The sequence below is a fragment of the Helianthus annuus genome, chromosome 16 (assembly GCF_002127325.2).
Source record: "Helianthus annuus cultivar XRQ/B chromosome 16, HanXRQr2.0-SUNRISE, whole genome shotgun sequence".
In the NCBI taxonomy this organism is placed as follows: Eukaryota; Viridiplantae; Streptophyta; class Magnoliopsida; order Asterales; family Asteraceae; genus Helianthus; species Helianthus annuus.
In genome coordinates, this window is record NC_035448.2 from 140,851,257 (window position 1) to 140,874,706 (window position 23,450).

Here is a 23,450-nt window from a genome sequence, read left to right on the forward strand (position 1 = left end):
TGTTAAAAGAATATTTAACCTCTGGTGCAAGAGGTTAATTTCTTGGAAGCTGCTTTCGAGTCCCACCGTAAGATCGTTAATACGGTCGATTAGGACCTCCTCTACTGACGTCATTTCGTCGAGAGCCTCCCTTAATGCTATCACATAGTGCACAAGCGTAGCTTCAACGGAGGGCCTCCTTCCTCTTCGGCTGTTTGATGAATGCACGGATGATGTTTCGCTGTTTTCACTCGACATTCTACGAAAAATAAACTGAAAAAGAGTTTATTTGATGAAACAGTATCTGGACACGGCCTCGTGCTCATTGAGCACGGCCCCGTGTTCATCTTTCTGCAGAATTTTGAAGCAAGGAAACTTGAAATTTTAAGTTATTTTCTGAACTTGTGGGCTCTTTTTAAACATTAATAACTTAAAACAATGTTACATAACATATTTTTACCAAGATTCCTTGAACAAAACTCATTAATCCCTACCACAAAGTTTGAAGAATTCAAACTTTTAATGGTAGTTCTTGGAGAAAGATGGAGAAGAAGGAAATGGCTAGAAGAGGAAAGGACAAGATGGGTTGTTGGAACCTTCTTTTAGACTTACCTAGGATAGTTTGAGAGAAGATTCCTTCAAATCTCTGTCCCAAGTTGGTCCAAATGTGCAGAATTCTTGGCTGCATTTATAGAAAACGACAGCATCCTGGACACGGCCCCGTGTTCGTTGGACACGGCCCCGTGTGCAGGTGAAGTTCTGACACAGTTTGTCCGTATTCTGACGTACTGATCAGAAGGGAATCTTTTGGTGGACACGGGGGCGTGTTGGCTGGACACGGCCCCATGTCGAGGGACTATTTTATGAAGTTGTCTAGTTTTTTTAAGGAACTTACCAGTATCGGGCGGCTCTTGATTGGTTGGAACAACCCCAAAGTGCCTAAGATACCTTAACTGTCCTAGACTAAGGTGAGAACGCAAGAGGTTGTCGGTGAGGGTAATTCCTATTTTTATTCTAGGTGGACAAGTCCAACCCTTTCCCGGGCTCTCGTTAAAGAAGGTGTATGCCGAATCGCTCAGGTCTATGTATACACCGAACGAAGTCGATGGAGAGTCCTTCACGGCACAATCGGCACAGGGACGACTATCGTCCAAGTCTTCGCTAGGTGTGAAGGTATTTTCGGGAGCAACGAGGTTGTCGGAATGCGGTTCCAACTTTTCTTCATGGTCATCGTCTTGGGGCGGATCAATAAAATCCTTCCTAAGTTCTTTTGACCAATTTAGAATTAGCTCTTCTAGTTGAAATAACTCGTCAAGGAGCATTTCCCCTAGAATATCTGGCTGGGCGCATTCGAGGGAGAGATAGTGCTTATTTTTACTTTCGCCCCTCTTAAGGTTATAAGGAATTGGTGGGTCTATATAGTGGGGCCTATAATTTAGAAAGTAACATTTTAATACTTCATGTTCGCCTCCACATAATTGACACCACGTACCATAAGAGTGCCGAAAGTAAAAAGAATTACTATCACTCATGTTTATGTCAGAAATTACCAACCGTCGGGATCTAACGGTTCTGTTTTCAGTAAGAGAATCCTTGGGCACGGGGGCGTGTTGAGTGAGCACGGCCCCGTGTTCAGCTTACTGTCTGACTTAAAACAGGATTGCCAGTTCCAATGATTGAGCACGGGGGCGTGTTCAGCGGGCACGGCCCGTGCTGAGCTCTGCAGAAGCTAAAAAACTAAGAAAAATCCTAAAAAAATAAAAAGAAAAATAAAAATATGATTAGGCTGTTGATTCCTAACTTTCTTAAAATCCTTGTGTCCCCGGCAACGGCGCCAAAAACTTGATGCGTGCGAAGTGTAGTATATTTTTGATGTATATTTTAAGAACTTTTTACACTTTTAGCCAAGTTTTAAATTTATAAAACACGATATTTACTAACACTAGACACACATATGGGCAAGTGCACCCATCCTGGACGTAGTATAGTGTTGGTAAGATACCGAGGTCGTCCAAGGACACAAGAGCTTTTAGTACCGGTTTATCCTCAACGTCTAATCAAATCAAAAAGTTAGAAAAGGTTTTTAAACTAAGAAAATAAAAACTAACTAAATGCTGAAAAATAAAAATAAAATAAAAACAGATAGACAAGATGAATCACTTGGACCCGACTTGTGTATTAGCATAACCTTTGATTATTTTCGCACTTTTGCACTTGTTGAAGAGATTATCTTAGTTATTGTAGTAGGCCCCTCTTTTGAAGGCGACGTTACCCTCAACCCAGTAGTTTGAGTCAGCAAGGATACAATCCTAAAGGGTTGGATTATTGGAAGATAATGAATTAAGTTATTAATGCAAATTGTGGTAGGCCCCGCTTTTGGCGGTGACGTTACCCTCGGCTAAGTAGTCTGAGTCAGCAGGGATACAGTCCTAAATAGCTGGGTTATAGTATTAATAGTAGTTAACTTATGAGGGGGTCAAAGAGTTTGGATCCCCGCCATCCAATACCTATGGCCATTGAAGGAGATCCTACTAAATTTGACCCAGGTCCCTTGCAGGACCTCTAAACGCTGGAACAAGGGCAAGACCCTTACCAAACCGTTCCCTTAACCCCCGACCAGGTAGCCAACATACCTCCATATAGACCGTGGAGATATGAATGGTGAAAATCTTTTATTTTATATAGACAGTAAAATAATGCCAAGACACCACGGATAAACGATAAGGAAAGATCACCTTCAACATAAGCAACTAGTTATTAAAGTCATTAATACAAAACCAAATAAAAAGTGCAAAAGATTAAAAATAAAAAGTATTATACTAAACACTTGTCTTCACCAAGTGATGTAAAAGACTTAGGCAAACATGGCCTTGATTGTCAAGAACTCTTACGATCAATCTTGGATCCCAAGACGACTCACACACTCTATGATGGACAATGGATGATGGTGGTGGATGATGGTGTTGTGATGGTGGTGGGTGGTGGATGAAGTGTGAGAGAGGTGGTGTGCCAAGGGATGAGTTGAAATGAAAACAAGCACTCCTATTTATAGGCTGAACAGAAGGCTGGGCACGGCCCCATGTCCGCTGGACACGCCCCCGTGCCCGTTTGACACTCCCTCTCTTCATTAATTGTAATTCGCAATTACAATTAATGCGCCTGCTGTACTTTCGCCACGCCCCCGTGCTCACTGGACACGGCCCCGTGGTGGGCAATAGAAGCTTCTATAGGTTTGTCTTTTCTGCTGCTTCTTGGGCACGGCCCCGTGCTGGCTGAGCACGGGAAGTGTTCAGTCTCCTGACTTCTCTTTTCTGCTTGGGAGGATGCCGTTGAGGGGTCGGACAATCCACTTTTGTTCCTTTTCTTGTATTTATGTTAGAATTAGCTGTCTTTTTGCTTCTTTTGCGAATTTGAGCTCATTTTATCCTGAAAATACAAAAGGAAGACAAAAAACTCTTTTTCCAACATTAGTACTTAAAAAGGGTTAGTTTTATGCCTTAATTGATGTAATTTATATGTTGCATTTTACACACATCAAATACCCCCACACTTGAACTTTTGCTTGTCCTCAAGCAAAACCCTTTAAATATGTGGCTTACACTCCCATATGGAATGGGTAGAAGAGAAGGTTTTTGGCTTGTCATAGAGTGTCGGGAATCCAAGATCTTTTTGGGTTTTATTTTTATTTATTTACAATCCTATTCGTTATGATTTATTTAGAACGTTTCATAAGAGAAATTACTTATTTGGGCATAGCATGCCTTTTTAAAATTTCATTTACATACAAGTTCACATACCTCACGGGAGAAATCACTCAACACTCAGCCGAAGGTGTATTTTTAGTGAATCACTCGAGAGCGGCATGAAACTTATTCCTACCATAAGCTTGCCAAGCAATCAATCCTCCTCCTTTTTAACTATATACCTTTGTAAATATCAAGAGGACTTTTTGGGTGAAGGGTTAGGCTTGGGCTAAAGGTGGGTAGTTGGGTTAGTGGTTAGTAAAAAGGCGAAAAGCGTAAAAAGCGTCGGTTTTTTGTAAAACACTTTGTTTTTAGTGACTTTTTATGTCGAAGTATTTCTCCAAACAAGCTTTTGTTTTAATAGCTTTGTTTGTTTATTTCTAACTTCATCATATTTTTTTTTAGTCACACAAAAAACCGAGCTTGATACTAAAATAAAGGGTGAAAATAAAAAGGGTTTTTGGTGGGTAAAAAGGTTTTTTAGGGTAAAGAAATGAAAGGTTTAGGCTCAAAGGGGTTAACTAGGGGGATTTTGGGTAGGTGGTAAAAAAAAACTGAAAAATAATGGTGTATAAAGAAAAAAATGGTTAGTCCTAATGCCTCCATCATTTACTTACTTGGGTTTAAGTTGGTAAGGACCGGGAATGAATCGTCGTGGCAAGTTCTAGAGTTGTAAGAACCAAGCGGCTATTCACACAAGAAACGAAAAATGAGCATTTAGTCTAAAGATGTAAATTTGTATGCTCAATAAAGGCTCAAAACTCACTTTTGTGGGAATGGGTTTTTATGTGATCAAGTATATATAATCAAATTTTAACTAAGCTTGTCATGCCGTTTCATAATTTTCTTATGTTGGTTCTTGTTATCACGACGCTTTCGGTTGTAAAATTGTAAAAATATAACCTTATTAATCTTAGGATTCCTAACTTAAACTTTAGACAAGTAAAAAAAAATGAAAATTTTTGAAAAAAAATCTGGGGTGTTTAGCGGTTCCAATAGAGTTTTGTGTAAGGCTTGTTATTAGGACTTGCAAAATTTCAAGGTTTTAGCTTCTCCCCCACACTTAAATTACACATTGTCCTCAATGTGTCCCAAAAAATAAATTTTTAGGTTGATTGGATGTGTAATGTGGTGTTAAAAAGCAAAGATTTATGTTACTGGCAGTCTGGACACGGCCCCGTGGGGACCGGACACGGCCCCGTGTTCAGGTGCCAGTAACAAAAATTAAAGAAATGAGACAGAAGCCTGGACACAGGGGCGTGTCTGGTGAACACGGGCCGTGTCCAGTTACCTGAACTGGGCATTTTTCTGCAGGGGGTTCAGCACGGGGCCGTGTTGGTTGGACACGGCCCGTGTTGAGCCTTCTGTAATGGAGAAATTTGTGTCGGGTTGCCTTGTTCTTGTGCATGGGGCCATTTTTCTCGTTCCCTTTTTCATCCTTTACCACCATGAGTGTGTTTTATTCGTTATGAACCATCAAACTTTAAAAACCATTATTTCATTGCAATCATAGAGAGACCTTACATTAAACTAAATATGAAAACAAAGAAATATTAAACCATGGAGTTCTAGCCCATACTTTATTTTAATTAGCAAAATTTCCAAGAAGCTACTAATCTTGGTTAGACAAGGCTTTTAAAACTCCTTTTTCCGGGTGTGGCTTTTCTCACATGTCGGCGAGCCACTCCTCCACCTCCATTGGAAGGAGAAAAGAAGGCTCATTGGCATTAGTTTGAGGAGTTTCGATTTCCACCGGGATCTCTTGTTGGTGCTCCACGGGAGGTTCCGCCGGAAAGTCTTCGCACCCGGTAGGGTTGTTAATCCCGAGTGCCAAGTTCCAATCCTGTTGTGGAAGGACTGGTTCCATCGGGGGTGTTACAAGAATATTTAACCTCTGGTGCAAGAGGTTAATTTCTTGGAAGCTGCTTTCGAGTCCCACCGTAAGATCGTTAATACGGTCGATTAGGACCTCCTCTACTGACGTCATTTCGTCGAGAGCCCCCCTTAATGCTATCACATAGTGCACAAGCGTAGCTTCAACGGAGGGCCTCCTTCCTCTTCGGCTGTTTGATGAATGCACGGACGATGTTTCGCTGTTTTCACTCGACATTCTACGAAAAATAAACTGAAAAAGAGTTTATTTGATGAAACAGTATCTGGACACGGCCTCGTGCTCATTGAGCACGGCCCCGTGTTCATCTTTCTGCAGAATTTTGGAGCAAGGAAACTTGAAATTTTAAGTTATTTTCTGAACTTGTGGGCTCTTTTTAAACATTAATAACTTAAAACAATGTTACATAACATATTTTTACCAAGATTCCTTGAACAAAACTCATTAATCCCTACCACAAAGTTTGAAGAATTCAAACTTTTAATGGTAGTTCTTGGAGAAAGATGGAGAAGAAGGAAATGGCTAGAAGAGGAAAGGACAAGATGGGTTGTTGGAACCTTCTTTTAGACTTACCTAGGATAGTTTGAGAGAAGATTCCTTCAAATCTCTGTCCCAAGTTGGTCCAAATGTGCAGAATTCTTGGCTGCATTTATAGAAAACGACAGCATCCTAGACACGGCCCCGTGTTCGTTGGACACGGCCCCGTGTGCAGGTGAAGTTCTGACACAGTTTGTCCGTATTCTGACGTACTGATCAGAAGGGAATCTTTTGGTGGACACGGGGGCGTGTTGGCTGGACACGGCCCCGTGTCGAGGGACTATTTTATGAAGTTGTCTAGTTTTTTTAAGGAACTTACCAGTATCGGGCGGCTCTTGATTGGTTGGAACAACCCCAAAATGCCTAAGATACCTTAACTATCCTAGACTAAGGCGAGAACGCAAGAGGTTGTCGGTGAGGGTAATTCCTATTTTTATTCTAGGTGGACAAGTCCAACCCTTTCCCGGGCTCTCGTTAAAGAAGGTGTATGCCGAATCGCTCAGGTCTATGTATGCACCGAACGAAGTCGATGGAGAGTCCTTCACGGCACAATCGGCACAGGGACGACTATCGTCCAAGTCTTCGCTAGGTGTGAAGGTATTTTGGGGAGCAACGAGGTTGTCGGAATGCGGTTCCAACTTTTCTTCATGGTCATCGTCTTGGGGCGGATCAATAAAATCCTTCCTAAGTTCTTTTGACCAATTTAGAATTAACTCTTCTAGTTGAAATAACTCGTCAAGGAGCATTTCCCCTAGAATATCTGGCTGGGCGCATTCGAGGGAGAGATAGTGCTTATTTTTACTTTCGCCCCTCTTAAGGTTATAAGGAATTGGTGGGTCTATATAGTGGGGCCTATAATTTAGAAAGTAACATTTTAATTCTTCATGTTCGCCTCCACATAATTGACACCACGTACCATAAGAGTGCCGAAAGTAAAAAGAATTACTCTCACTCATGTTTATGTCAGAAATTACCAACCGTCGGGATCTAACGGTTCTGTTTTCAGTAAGAGAATCCTTGGGCACGGGGGCGTGTTGAGTGAGCACGGCCCCGTGTTCAGCTTACTGTCTGACTTAAAACAGGATTGCCAGTTCCAATGATTGAGCACGGGGGCGTGTTCAGCGGGCACGGCCCGTGCTGAGCTCTGCAGAAGCTAAAAAACTAAGAAAAATCCTAAAAAATAAAAAGAAAAATAAAAATATGATTAGGCTGTTGATTCCTAACTTTCTTAAAATCCTTGTGTCCCCGGCAACGGCGCCAAAAACTTGATGCGTGCGAAGTGTAGTATATTTTTGATGTATATTTTAAGCACTTTTTACACTTTTAGCCAAGTTTTAAATTTATAAAACACGATATTTACTAACACTAGACACACATATGGGCAAGTGCACCCATCGTGGACGTAGTATAGTGTTGGTAAGATACCGAGGTCGTCCAAGGACACAAGAGCTTTTAGTACCGGTTTATCCTCAACGTCTAATCAAATCAAAAAGTTAGAAAAGGTTTTTAAACTAAGAAAATAAAAACTAACTAAATGCTGAAAAATAAAAATAAAATAAAAACAGATAGACAAGATGAATCACTTGGATCCGACTTGTGTATTAGCATAACCTTTGATTATTTTCGCACTTTTGCACTTGTTTAAGAGATTATCTTAGTTATTGTAGTAGGCCCCTCTTTTGAAGGCGACGTTACCCTCAACCCAGTAGTTTGAGTCAGCAAGGATACAATCCTAAAGGGGTGGATTATTGGAAGATAATGAATTAAGTTATTAATGCAAATTGTGGTAGGCCCCGCTTTTGGCGGTGACGTTACCCTCGGCTAAGTAGTCTGAGTCAGCAGGGATACAGTCCTAAATAGCCGGGTTATAGTATTAATAGTAGTTAACTTATGAGGGGGTCAAAGAGTTTGGATCCCCGCCATCCAATACCTATGGGCATTGAAGGAGATCCTACTAAATTTGACCCAGGTCCCTTGCAGGACCTCTAAACGCTGAACAAGGGCAAGACCCTTACCAAACCGTTCACTTAACCCCCGACCAGGTAGCCATCATACCTCCATATAGACCGTGGAGATATGAATGGTGAAAATCTTTTATTTTATATAGACAGTAAAATAATGCCAAGACACCACGGACAAACGATAAGGAAAGATCACCTTCAACATAAGCAACTAGTTATTAAAGTCATTAATACAAAACCAAATAAAAAGTGCAAAAGATTAAAAATAAAAAGTATTATACTAAACACTTGTCTTCACCAAGTGATGTAAAAGACTTAGGCAAACATGGCCTTGATTGTCAAGAACTCTTACGATCAATCTTGGATCCCAAGATGACTCACACACTCTATGATGGACAATGGATGATGGTGGTTGATGATGGTGTTGTGATGGTGGTGGGTGGTGGATGAAGTGTGAGGGAGGTGGTGTGCCAAGGGATGAGTTGAAATGAAAACAAGCACTCCTATTTATAGGCTGAACAGAAGGCTGGGCACGGCCCCATGTCCGCTGGACACGCCCCCGTGCCCGTCTCACACTCTCTCTCTTCATTAATTGTAATTCGCAATTACAATTAATGCGCCTGCTGTACTATCGCCACGCCCCCGCACTCACTGGACACGGCCCCGTGGTGGGCAATAGAAGCTTCTATAGGTTTGTCTTTTCTGCTGCTTCTTGGGCACGGCCCCGTGCTGGCTGAGCACGGGGCGTGTTCAGTCTCCTGACTTCTCTTTTCTGCTTGGGAGGATGCCGTTGAGGGGTCGGGCAATCCACTTTTGTTCCTTTTTTTGTATTTATGTTAGAATTAGCTGTCTTTTTGCTTCTTTTGCGAATTTGAGCTCATTTTATCCTGAAAATACAAAAGGAAGACAAAAAACTCTTTTTCCAACATTAGTACTTAAAAAGGGTTAGTTTTATGCCTTAATTGATGTAATTTATATGTTGCATTTTACACACATCAAATACCCCCACACTTGAACTTTTGCTTGTCCTCAAGCAAAACTCTTTAAATATGTGGCTTACACTCCCATATGGAATAGGTAGAAGAGAAGGTTTTTGGCTTGTCATAGAGTGTCGGGAATCCAAGATCTTTTTGGGTTTTATTTTTATTTATTTACAATCCTATTCGTTATGATTTATTTAGAACGTTTCATAAGAGAAATTACTTATTTGGGCATAGCATGCCTTTTTAAAATTTCATTTACATACAAGTTCACATACCTCACGAGAGAAATCACTCAACACTCGGCCGAAGGTGTATTTTTAGTGAATCACTCGAGAGCGGCATGAAACTTATTCCTACCATAAGCTTGCCAAGCAATCAATCATCCTCCTTTTTAACTATATACCTTTGTAAATATCAAGAGGACTTTTTGGGTGAAGGGTTAGGCTTGGGCTAAAGGTAGGTAGTTGGGTTAGTGGTTAGTAAAAGGGCGAAAAGCGTAAAAAGCGTCGGTTTTTTGTAAAACACTTTGTTTTTAGTGACTTTTTATTTCGAAGTATTTCTCCAAACAAGCTTTTGTTTTAATAGCTTTGTTTGTTTATTTCTAACTTCATCATATTTTTTTTTAGTCACACAAAAAACCGAGCTTGATACTAAAATAAAGGGTGAAAATAAAAAGGGTTTTTGGTGGGTAAAAAGGTTTTTTAGGGTAAAGAAATGAAAGGTTTAGGCTCAAAGGGGTTAACTAGGGGGATTTTGGGTAGGTGGTAAAAAAAAACTGAAAAATAATGGTGTAGAAAGAAAAAAATGGTTAGTCCTAATGCCTCCATCATTTACTTACTTGGGTTTAAGTTGGTAAGGACCGGGAATGAATCGTCGTGGCAAGTTCTAGAGTTGTAAGAACCAAGCGGCTATTCACACAAGAAACGAAAAATGAGCATTTAGTCTAAAGATGTAAATTTGTATGCTCAATAAAGGCTCAAAACTCACTTTTGTGGGAATGGGTTTTTATGTGATCAAGTATATATAATCAAATTTTAACTAAGCTTGTCATGCCGTTTCATAATTTTCTTATGTTGGTTCTTGTTATCACGACGCTTTCGGTTGTAAAATTGTAAAAATATAACCTTATTAATCTTAGGATTCCTAACTAAACTTTAGACAAGTTAAAAAAAATGAAAATTTTTGAAAAAAATCTGGGGTGTTTAGCGGTTCCAATAGAGTTTTGTGTAAGGCTTGTTATTAGGTCTTGCAAAATTTCAAGGTTTTAGCTTCCCCCCCACACTTAAATTACACATTGTCCTCAATGTGTCCCAAAAAATAAATTTTTAGGTTGATTGGATGTGTAATGTGGTGTTAAAAAGCAAAGATTTATGTTACTGGCAGTCTGGACACGGCCCCGTGGGGACCGGACACGGCCCCGTGTTCAGGTGCCAGTAACAAAAATTAAAGAAATGAGACAGAAGCCTGGACACGGGGGCGTGTCTGGTGAACACGGCCCGTGTCCAGTTACCTGAACCGGGCATTTTTCTGCAGGGGGTTCAGCACGGGGCCGTGTTGGTTGGACACGGCCCGTGTTGAGCCTTCTGTAATGGAGAAATTTGTGTCGGGTTGCCTTGTTCTTGTGCATGGGGCCATTTTTCTCGTTCCCTTTTTCATCCTTTACCACCATGAGTGTGTTTTATTCGTTATGAACCATCAAACTTTAAAAACCATTATTTCATTGCAATCATAGAGAGACCTTACATTAAACTAAATATGAAAACAAAGAAATATTAAACCATGGAGTTCTAGCCCATACTTTATTTTAATTAGCAAAATTTCCAAGAAGCTACTAATCTTGGTTAGACAAGGCTTTTAAAACTCCTTTTTCCGGGTGTGGCTTTCCTCACATGTCGGCGAGCCACTCCTCCACCTCCCTTGGAAGGAGAAAAGAAGGCTCATTGGCATTAGTTTGAGGAGTTTCGATTTCCACCGGGATCTCTTGTTGGTGCTCCACGGGAGGTTCCGCCGGAAAGTCTTCCCACCCGGTAGGGTTGTTAATCCCGAGTGCCAAGTTCCAATCCTGTTGTGGAAGGACTGGTTCCATCGGGGGTGTTAAAAGAATATTTAACCTCTGGTGCAAGAGGTTAATTTCTTGGAAGCTGCTTTCGAGTCCCACCGTAAGATCGTTAATACGGTCGATTAGGACCTCCTCTACTGACGTCATTTCGTCGAGAGCCTCCCTTAATGCTATCACATAGTGCACAAGCGTAGCTTCAACGGAGGGCCTCCTTCCTCTTCGGCTGTTTGATGAATGCACGGATGATGTTTCGCTGTTTTCACTCGACATTCTACGAAAAATAAACTGAAAAAGAGTTTATTTGATGAAACAGTATCTGGACACGGCCTCGTGCTCATTGAGCACGACCCCGTGTTCATCTTTCTGCAGAATTTTGAAGCAAGGAAACTTGAAATTTTAAGTTATTTTCTGAACTTGTGGGCTCTTTTTAAACATTAATAACTTAAAACAATGTTACATAACATATTTTTACCAAGATTCCTTGAACAAAACTCATTAATCCCTACCACAAAGTTTGAAGAATTCAAACTTTTAATGGTAGTTCTTGGAGAAAGATGGAGAAGAAGGAAATGGCTAGAAGAGGAAAGGACAAGATGGGTTGTTGGAACCTTCTTTTAGACTTACCTAGGATAGTTTGAGAGAAGATTCCTTCAAATCTCTGTCCCAAGTTGGTCCAAATGTGCAGAATTCTTGGCTGCATTTATAGAAAACGACAGCATCCTAGACACGGCCCCGTGTTCGTTGGACACGGCCCCGTGTGCAGGTGAAGTTCTGACACAGTTTGTCCGTATTCTGACGTACTGATCAGAAGGGAATCTTTTGGTGGACACGGGGGCGTGTTGGCTGGACACGGCCCCGTGTCGAGGGACTATTTTATGAAGTTGTCTAGTTTTTTTAAGGAACTTACCAGTATCGGGCGGCTCTTGATTGGTTGGAACAACCCCAAAGTGCCTAAGATACCTTAACTGTCCTAGACTAAGGCGAGAACGCAAGAGGTTGTCGGTGAGGGTAATTCCTATTTTTATTCTAGGTGGACAAGTCCAACCCTTTCCCGGGCTCTCGTTAAAGAAGGTGTATGCCGAATCGCTCAGGTCTATGTATGCACCGAACGAAGTCGATGGAGAGTCCTTCACGGCACAATCGGCACAGGGACGACTATCGTCCAAGTCTTCGCTAGGTGTGAAGGTATTTTCGGGAGCAACGAGGTTGTCGGAATGCGGTTCCAACTTTTCTTCATGGTCATCGTCTTGGGGCGGATCAATAAAATCCTTCCTAAGTTCTTTTGACCAATTTAGAATTAACTCTTCTAGTTGAAATAACTCGTCAAGGAGCCTTTCCCCTAGAATATCTGGCTGGGCGCATTCGAGGGAGAGATAGTGCTTATTTTTACTTTCGCCCCTCTTAAGGTTATAAGGAATTGGTGGGTCTATATAGTGGGGCCTATAATTTAGAAAGTAACATTTTAATTCTTCATGTTCGCCTCCACATAATTGACACCACGTACCATAAGAGTGCCGAAAGTAAAAAGAATTACTATCACTCATGTTTATGTCAGAAATTACCAACCGAAGGGATCTAACGGTTCTGTTTTCAGTAAGAGAATCCTTGGGCACGGGGGCGTGTTGAGTGAGCACGGCCCCGTGTTCAGCTTACTGTCTGACTTAAAACAGGATTGCCAGTTCCAATGATTAAGCACGGGGGCGTGTTCAGCGGGCACGGCCCGTGCTGAGCTCTGCAGAAGCTAAAAAACTAAGAAAAATCCTAAAAAATAAAAAGAAAAATAAAAATATGATTAGGCTGTTGATTCCTAACTTTCTTAAAATCCTTGTGTCCCCGGCAACGGCGCCAAAAACTTGATGCGTGCGAAGTGTAGTATATTTTTGATGTATATTTTAAGCACTTTTTACACTTTTAGCCAAGTTTTAAATTTATAAAACACGATATTTACTAACACTAGACACACATATGGGCAAGTGCACCCATCGTGGACGTAGTATAGTGTTGGTAAGATACCGAGGTCGTCCAAGGACACAAGAGCTTTTAGTACTGGTTTATCCTCAACGTCTAATCAAATCAAAAAGTTAGAAAAGGTTTTAAACTCAGAAAATAAAAACTAACTAAATGCTGAAAAATAAAAATAAAATAAAAACAGATAGACAAGATGAATCACTTGGATCCGACTTGTGTATTAGCATAACCTTTGATTATTTTCGCACTTTTGCACTTGTTTAAGAGATTATCTTAGTTATTGTAGTAGGCCCCTCTTTTGAAGGCGACATTACCCTCAACCCAGTAGTTTGAGTCAGCAAGGATACAATCCTAAAGGGTTGGATTATTGGAAGATAATGAATTAAGTTATTAATGCAAATTGTGGTAGGCCCCGCTTTTGGCGGTGACGTTACCCTCGGCTAAGTAGTCTGAGTCAGCAGGGATACAGTCCTAAATAGCCGGGTTATAGTATTAATAGTAGTTAACTTATGAGGGGGTCAAAGAGTTTGGATCCCCGCCATCCAATACCTATGGGCATTGAAGGATATCCTACTAAATTTGACCCAGGTCCCTTGCAGGACCTCTAAACGCTGAACAAGGGCAAGACCCTTACCAAACCGTTCCCTTAACCCCCGACCAGGTAGCCAACATACCTCCATATAGACCGTGGAGATATGAATGGTGAAAATCTTTTATTTTATATAGACAGTAAAATAATGCCAAGACACCACGGACGAACGATAAGGAAAGATCACCTTCAACATAAACAACTAGTTATTAAAGTCATTAATACAAAACCAAATAAAAAGTGCAAAAGATTAAAAATAAAAAGTATTATACTAAACACTTGTCTTCACCAAGTGATGTAAAAGACTTAGGCAAACATGGCCTTGATTGTCAAGAACTCTTACGATCAATCTTGGATCCCAAGACGACTCACACACTCTATGATGGACAATGGATGATGGTGGTGGATGATGGTGTTGTGATGGTGGTGGGTGGTGGATGAAGTGTGAGAGAGGTGGTGTGCCAAGGGATGAGTTGAAATGAAAACAAGCACTCCTATTTATAGGCTGAACAGAAGGCTGGGCATGGCCCCATATCCGCTGGACACGCCCCCGTGCCCGTCTGACACTCTCTCTCTTCATTAATTGTAATTCGCAATTACAATTAATGCGCCTGCTGTACTTTCGCCACGCCCCCGTGCTCACTGGACACGGCCCCGTGGTGGGCAATAGAAGCTTCTATAGGTTTGTCTTTTCTGCTGCTTCTTGGGCACGGCCCCGTGCTGGCTGAGCACGGGGCGTGTTCAGTCTCCTGACTTCTCTTTTCTGCTTGGGAGGATGCCGTTGAGGGGTCGGGCAATCCACTTTTGTTCCTTTTCTTGTATTGATCTTATAATTAGCTGTCTTTTTGCTTCTTTTGCGAATTTGAGCTCATTTTATCCTGAAAATACAAAAGGAAGACAAAAAACTCTTTTTCCAACATTAGTACTTAAAAAGGGTTAGTTTTATGCCTTAATTGATGTAATTTATATGTTGCATTTTACACACATCAAATACCCCCACACTTGAACTTTTGCTTGTCCTCAAGCAAAACTCTTTAAATATGTGGCTTACACTCCCATATGGAATGGGTAGAAGAGAAGGTTTTTGGCTTGTCATAGAGTGTCGGGAATCCAAGATCTTTTTGGGTTTTATTTTTATTTATTTACAATCCTATTCGTTATGATTTATTTAGAACGTTTCATAAGAGAAATTACTTATTTGGGCATAGCATGCCTTTTTAAAATTTCATTTACATACAAGTTCACATACCTCACGGGAGAAATCACTCAACACTCGGCCGAAGGTGTATTTTTAGTGAATCACTCGAGAGCGGCATGAAACTTATTCCTACCATAAGCTTGCCAAGCAATCAATCCTCCTCATTTTTAACTATATACCTTTGTAAATATCAAGAGGACTTTTTGGGTGAAGGGTTAGACTTGGGCTAAAGGTGGGTAGTTGGGTTAGTGGTTAGTAAAAGGGCGAAAAGCGTAAAAAGCGTCGGTTTTTTGTAAAACACTTTGTTTTTAGTGACTTTTTATTTCGAAGTATTTCTCCAAACAAGCTTTTGTTTTAATAGCTTTGTTTGTTTATTTCTAACTTCATCATATTTTTTTTTAGTCACACAAAAAACCGAGCTTGATACTAAAATAAAGGGTGAAAATAAAAAGGGTTTTTGGTGGGTAAAAAGGTTTTTTAGGGTAAAGAAATGAAAGGTTTAGGCTCAAAGGGGTTAACTAGGGGGATTTTGGGTAGGTGGTAAAAAAACTGAAAAATAATGGTGTAGAAAGAAAAAAATGGTTAGTCCTAATGCCTCCATCATTTACTTACTTGGGTTTAAGTTGGTAAGGACCGTGAATGAATCGTCGTGGCAAGTTCTAGAGTTGTAAGAACCAAGCAGCTATTCACACAAGAAACGAAAAATGAGCATTTAGTCTAAAGATGTAAATTTGTATGCTCAATAAAGGCTCAAAACTCACTTTTGTGGGAATGGGTTTTTATGTGATCAAGTATATATAATCAAATTTTAACTAAGCTTGTCATGCCGTTTCATAATTTTCTTATGTTGGTTCTTGTTATCACGACGCTTTCGGTTGTAAAATTGTAAAAATATAACCTTATTAATCTTAGGATTCCTAACTTAAACTTTAGACAAGTAAAAAAAAATGAAAATTTTTGAAAAAAATCTGGGGTGTTTAGCGGTTCCAATAGAGTTTTGTGTAAAGCTTGTTATTAGGACTTGCAAAATTTCAAGGTTTTAGCTTCCCCCCCACACTTAAATTACACATTGTCCTCAATGTGTCCCAAAAAATAAATTTTTAGGTTGATTGGATGTGTAATGTGGTGTTAAAAAGCAAAGATTTATGTTACTGGCAGTCTGGACACGGCCCCGTGGGGACCGGACACGGCCCCGTGTTCAGGTGCCAGTAACAAAAATTAAAGAAATGAGACAGAAGCCTGGACACGGGGGCGTGTCTGGTGAACACGGCCCGTGTCCAGTTACCTGAACTGGGCATTTTTCTGCAGGGGGTTCAGCACGGGGCCGTGTTGGTTGGACACGGCCCGTGTTGAGCCTTCTGTAATGGAGAAATTTGTGTCGGGTTGCCTTGTTCTTGTGCATGGGGCCATTTTTCTCGTTCCCTTTTTCATCCTTTACCACCATGAGTGTGTTTTATTCGTTATGAACCATCAAACTTTAAAAACCATTATTTCATTGCAATCACAGAGAGACCTTACATTAAACTAAATATGAAAACAAAGAAATATTAAACCATGGAGTTCTAGCCCATACTTTATTTTAATTAGCAAAATTTCCAAGAAGCTACTAATCTTGGTTAGACAAGGCTTTTAAAACTCCTTTTTCCGGGTGTGGCTTTCCTCACATGTCGGCGAGCCACTCCTCCACCTCCCTTGGAAGGAGAAAAGAAGGCTCATTGGCATTAGTTTGAGGAGTTTCGATTTCCATCGGGATCTCTTGTTGGTGCTCCACGGGAGGTTCCGCCGGAAAGTCTTCCCACCCGGTAGGGTTGTTAATCCCGAGTGCCAAGTTCCAATCCTGTTGTGGAAGGACTGGTTCCATCGGGGGTGTTACAAGAATATTTAACCTCTGGTGCAAGAGGTTAATTTCTTGGAAGCTGCTTTCGAGTCCCACCGTAAGATTGTTAATACGGTCGATTAGGACCTCCTCTACTGACGTCATTTCGTCGAGAGCCCCCCTTAATGCTATCACATAGTGCACAAGCGTAGCTTCAACGGAGGGCCTCCTTCCTCTTCGGCTGTTTGATACCTTAACTGTCCTAGACTATGGCGAGAACGCAAGAGGTTGTCGGTGAGGGTAATTCCTATTTTTATTCTAGGTGGACAAGTCCAACCCTTTCCCGGGCTCTCGTTAAAGAAGGTGTATGCCGAATCGCTCAGGTCTATGTATGCACCAAACGAAGTCGATGGAGAGTCCTTCACGGCACAATCGGCACAGGGACGACTATCGTCCAAGTCTTCGCTAGGTGTGAAGGTATTTTCGGGAGCAACGAGGTTGTCGGAATGCGGTTCCAACTTTTCTTCATGGTCATCGTCTTGGGGCGGATCAATAAAATCCTTCCTAAGTTCTTTTGACCAATTTAGAATTAGCTCTTTCTAGTTGAAATAACTCGTCAAGGAGCATTTCCCCTAGAATATCTGGCTGGGCGCATTTGAGGGAGAGATAGTGCTTATTTTTACTTTCGCCCCTCTTAAGGTTATAAGGAATTGGTGGGTCTATATAGTGGGGCCTATAATTTAGAAAGTAACATTTTAATTCTTCATGTTCGCCTCCACATAATTGACACCACGTACCATAAGAGTGCCGAAAGTAAAAAGAATTACTATCACTCATGTTTATGTCAGAAATTACCAACCGTCGGGATCTAACGGTTCTGTTTTCAGTAAGAGAATCCTTGGGCACGGGGGCGTGTTGAGTGAGCACAGCCCCGTGTTCAGCTTACTGTCTGACTTAAAACAGGATTGCCAGTTCCAATGATTGAGCACGGGGGCGTGTTCAGCGGGCACGGCCCGTGCTGAGCTCTGCAGAAGCTAAAAAACTAAGAAAAATCCTAAAAAATAAAAAGAAAAATAAAAATATGATTAGGCTGTTGATTCCTAACTTTCTTAAAATCCTTATGTCCCCGGCAACGGCGCCAAAAACTTGATGCGTGCGAAGTGTAGTATATTTTTGATGTATATTTTAAGCCCTTTTTACACTTTTAGCCAAGTTTTAAATTTATAAAACACGATATTTACTAACACTAGACACACATATGGGCAAGTGCACCCATCGTGGACGTAGTATAGTGTTGGTAAGATACCGAGGTCGTCCAAGGACACAAGAGCTTTTAGTACCGGTTTATCCTCAACGTCTAATCAAATCAAACAGTTAGAAAAGGTTTTTAAACTAAGAAAATAAAAACTAACTAAATGCTGAAAAATAAAAATAAAATAAAAACAGATAGACAAGATGAATCACTTGGATCCGACTTGTGTATTAGCATAACCTTTGATTATTTTCGCACTTTTGCACTTGTTTAAGAGATTATCTTAGTTATTGTAGTAGGCCCCTCTTTTGAAGGCGACGTTACCCTCAACCCAGTAGTTTGAGTCAGCAAGGATACAATCCTAAAGGGTTGGATTATTGGAAGATAATGAATTAAGTTATTAATGCAAATTGTGGTAGGCCCCGCTTTTGGCGGTGACGTTACCCTCGGCTAAGTAGTCTAAGTCAGCAGGGATACAGTCCTAAATAGCCGGGTTATATAGTATTAATAGTAGTTAACTTATGAGGGGGTCAAAGAGTTTGGATCCCCACCATCCAATACCTATGGGCATTGAAGGAGATCCTACTAAATTTGACCTAGGTCCCTTGCAGGACCTCTAAATGCTGAACAAGGGCAAGACCCTTACCAAACCGTTCCCTTAACCCCCGACCAGGTAGCCAACATACCTCCATATAGACCGTGGAGATATGAATGGTGAAAATATTTTATTTTATATAGACAGTAAAATAATGCCAAGACACCACGGACAAACGATAAGGAAAGATCACCTTCAACATAAGCAACTAGTTATTAAAGTCATTAATATAAACCAAATAAAAAGTGCAAAAGATTAAAAATAAAAAGTATTATACTAAACACTTGTCTTCACCAAGTGATGTAAGAGACTTAGGCAAACATGGCCTTGATTGTCAAGAACTCTTACGATCAATCTTGGATCCCGAGACGACTCACACACTCTATGATGGACAATGGATGATGGTGGTGGATGATGGTGTTGTGATGGTGGTGGGTGGTGGATGAAGTGTGAGAGAGGTGGTGTGCCAAGGGATGAGTTGAAATGAAACCAAGCACTCCTATTTATAGGCTGAACAGAAGGCTGGGCACGGCCCCGTGTCCGCTGGACACGCCCCCTTGCCCGTCTGACACTCTCTCTCTTCATTAATTGTAATTCGCAATTACAATTAATGCGCCTGCTGTACTTTCGCCACGCCTTCGTGCTCACTGGACACGGCCCCGTGGTGGGCAATAGAAGCTTCTATAGGTTTGTCTTTTCTGCTGCTTCTTGGGCACGGCCCCGTGCTGGCTGAGCACGGGGCGTGTTTAGTCTCCTGACTTCTCTTTTCTGCTTGGGAGGATGCCGTTGAGGGGTCGGGCAATCCACTTTTGTTCCTTTTCTTGTATTTATGTTAGAATTAGCTGTATTTTTGCTTCTTTTGCGAATTTGAGCTCATTTTATCCTGAAAATACAAAAGGAAGACAAAAACATTCTTTTTCCAACATTAGTACTTAAAAAGGGTTAGTTTTATGCCTTAATTGATGTAATTTATATGTTGCATTTTACACACATCAAAGGCTGTAAACATATCAAATGATTTCTTCAATAACGCCTTTTTCTTTTTGATCATATCAGCACTCCCTCTGAATTTCTGAATCAAAGCCTCCCAGATTGATCTAGTTGTCCCGTTATGTTGAAGCAAGATAAAGATGTCTTCTCAGTATAATCACTAAAAGCCTTTTCAATACCCCGTTCATTCTTTGGTTTCTCATAATATTTCAACAACGAACACCATGCATCAAATTTGTATGCTTGAACCCAATTCTCGAATCGATTTTTCCAACCATGAAAATCTTCGATGTACATGAGTTTCGGTGGTTTTTGATGAGTTCCCGTCTCATTCACACTATACAATGTTTCAGCAGCAGCCACAGGTGCAATGGGCGCCACGAATGCATTGTAGAATTCTTCAGCCATGATTTGATAACACGTTATTCAAAAACAGTCAATTTCAAGCGAAATAACAAATTGAGGTGAAATCACAGGTAACTTGGAGCGAAATCACAAAATTCTTTTGGAGCGAAATCTCAACTTTGAATTTGGAGCGAAATCACAACTACACTTTGGAGCGAAATTACAATTTTTGAGCGAAATCTCAAATTAACAGATTGGAGCGAAATCTGATCTGATATCTTGGAGCGAAATCAGAAACAATTTGTAGCGAAATCAAGTTTTCGAGCAAAATCAGAATATGACTTTCAAGCGAAATCAGGCACCCTCGAGCGAAATCAGACTATGTGTTTACGAGCAAAATCACTTCACGAGTCCATTTTTGCTATTTTTAGTCCGAATTTTGCAGTGAAACTTTCCAGGGTTTGTTAATGTCCAATTATCTATAATCTGAGAAATTTTGAACTGATTTTGACCGTAAAAATTTCCTGAACAGATGAAAGAAGGTGTAGAATACAGAAAATGATGCTGCTTTGGCAAGAACTCCTCGTCTTGAGCTCTGATACCACTTGTACGATCGCGTGCTGACCCAAACGAGTCAATCAGAGGTGTTCTAATCTGATTCAGGTGCGGAAAACAAGAATCAGACACGGAAAACAGCTTGCTTCACTAAATATTGCCTTGTATATTGATTTCACAGCTATTATAATTCAAACGGCACTTCGGCAGCAGTTCGGTACCGGAAACAAGGACTTCCTCTCTGATTTCGCTCTAAAGGGGTATATATAGTGGAAGGGGTTCCGCTCCTAATGACATTATGTCATTTCGGGCGAAATCACTAACTTGTGATTTCGCTCCAAATGACATAATGTCATTTCGAGCGGAATCAACCTCTCGAGCGGAATCAGGATATTTACACATTAACTCGACCTATTTTCTCGTACAACGTGCCCTGATCTAACATTCTAAGACTAAGACTCGATACAAGACGAAGTCGACAGATGTATGCACTAACATTATTGGATCTTGCTTGTTTACTTGGACATGATATTTGTGTAAGAGATTATAAGTATGGCATGAGGGATTCACAAGAGATCTTCATCATTTCATATCTCACACCTTACTTCACTCCCCATCCCTCACTCTTTCCTCTCCCTCTCGGCTCACACTAGGCCGCCTCACCACCACCACCTTGTCACCACCATATCCATCCATTTTCAAGCTCCATTCAAGTGTTAGAAGGTGCCTTGGGAAGCTTGAAGCTTGTGGATCATCAAGGAGCTCTCTTACTTGCTTTTACACACCATTTTCATCATCTTTTTCTCTTGAATTCTTCCCTAGCCTTTGTGCTAGTTGTAAGTTCTTGATTAACCCTTGTTTACTTTTACTTTAATGGTTAAAAGATGTAGTATGTTAATTATCACTAGAACCCTAAAAGGCATGAACATAAATCTTGAATATAAAGATAAAATATGGTGAAATATTGTTAGTATGAAGTTGTTTTGACTATGTTGATGAATACTTGTTGGTTTCTTGATAATATGATGTTGATCATCAAGTGGAACTTGTTAAAGTATGATTAAAAACATGGTTTAACAAGTTAGAGGATGATTATGTGTTAACCTAGGAAGATCATCCTCACTTATGAACATGAACTTGAAAATGGAATTATTTCTTGAAAAATAGTAAATAAAGTGAGCTAGTGATTTTGTAAATCTAAGATTTATGAATAAATTTCCAAGAAAATCAAGTTCAAAATATGATTTTAGTAGAACTTGATTCTTACAAAGATGTACATTGTATTTGGTGGTAAAATAAGTGCAAAAACACTTTATTTACAAGAAGAGTTCAAAAGAATAAATTTTGTAGAAGAAGATTAGAAGTTGTAAACTTCTAAAATTTTCAAGAAGGAAGTTTATTAAGAAACAAACACACTTTAAGGGGTAACTAAGCCTACTAAACATGTTACCAAGTTACTACGAGTCCTTGTGAAAGATCATGTTCATGTTGTCATATACATTGTATAATTATTGCACTTGGGAAGTGTAGTTTGATTATTGATTGTTGGATTGATTTTTGAAAAGAAAATGATATGCTTTAATAGCATGGGCACCTCCGTTTTTAAGAAAAACTATGGCGAAATTTTCTAAAAATTCCAACACTTAGGAATTTTTTTTTCTAACAAGTATTTACAACTATGTTTTAAACTTTATTTTTCAAAATAAACGTCACCATAGGTTTTGTAACAAAAATACAAAGTGTCGGAGGTTGGTCTTCGTAAATAAAAGTGGATAAATATATATTTATTTTATACTAAAACGCTTGTGTGCATATTTGTTTGATTTGTGAACTTGTTATATTATTTTAGGGTAAAATAATATAACTTATCAAAACGCCATTACATTTACAACTCCAGAATAATACCAAAAATTACAATGAATAAATATTTAAGTTACACACTTGTCATTGGGAAACCGAACGCTAAAACGTAACTAATGAGATATTCCGGAAAATACTTTTACGTATATATTTTTGGTAAACATTATTTTGGAAGTAAAAGAAGTGAAACTATATTATTTTTGGGAAAAATATATATATTTTGGAATACGTTATTTTTGACAAATAAGATGTCTATATTTTAAGTGAGACTTAAAAATATGACCTTTCGGAACTACAAAATACATGTATAAATACCCCCATCCTTGGGAAGGAAATACGGAAATTAAAATACTTGAAAAGTATTAATACAAGAATATTGTTTACACAGTTATTCCAAAACTTAATATAATTTAAAGTTAAAATAATTATTATTTTAACGAATAATTATAACTCGGAATAATACGAGAAACGTAACTCAAAACGCAAACATTAAGCAAAGGCACGGCCCGTTCGTCTAATAGACATTAGTACGTTGTAGGTTGTTGTGTTGCTGACCAAGCTTGAGTTACGAGCAGGAGACGCACTACAGTGAGTTCATGTCCCCATTTTCCTTAAACTGTTTTGTTTACTTACTTCGGGGGTGAAATACATGTTACAAAGGGATACTTACAATACTATTGGTATGATTAGCCTAGGAAAGAACCATAAATCATGTGATAGGGTAGGCGGATACTTGGGACCATTAATCCTCGTATCAGGACCGAGGGGCATGAGTGATAGATCTATTTGGGTGTAGCGAGCCCACACCCATGAGGCCGGAGCGGCCCATAGTGGTGACTATGTCTTCCAGCCGGGAGCCCAGTACAACTTTGCTAGGTTTGAGTCTTGCTACACCGTCACACATATCAGTGGCCTTGCAAACTATTCGTGATCTTTTCCTTGTTTGCAATCATACCGGGACAAACATACATACATTGTAACAAAGGTTTATAGATACTCACTTACACATGAACTCGCTCAACTTTTGTTGATTTTTCAAACTACATATATTTCAGGGAATTAATCGGATCTGGCAAGTGATGCACGTTAGTCTAGCTGCGTACTAAATAAAGATGTCATCCAGGGTTAT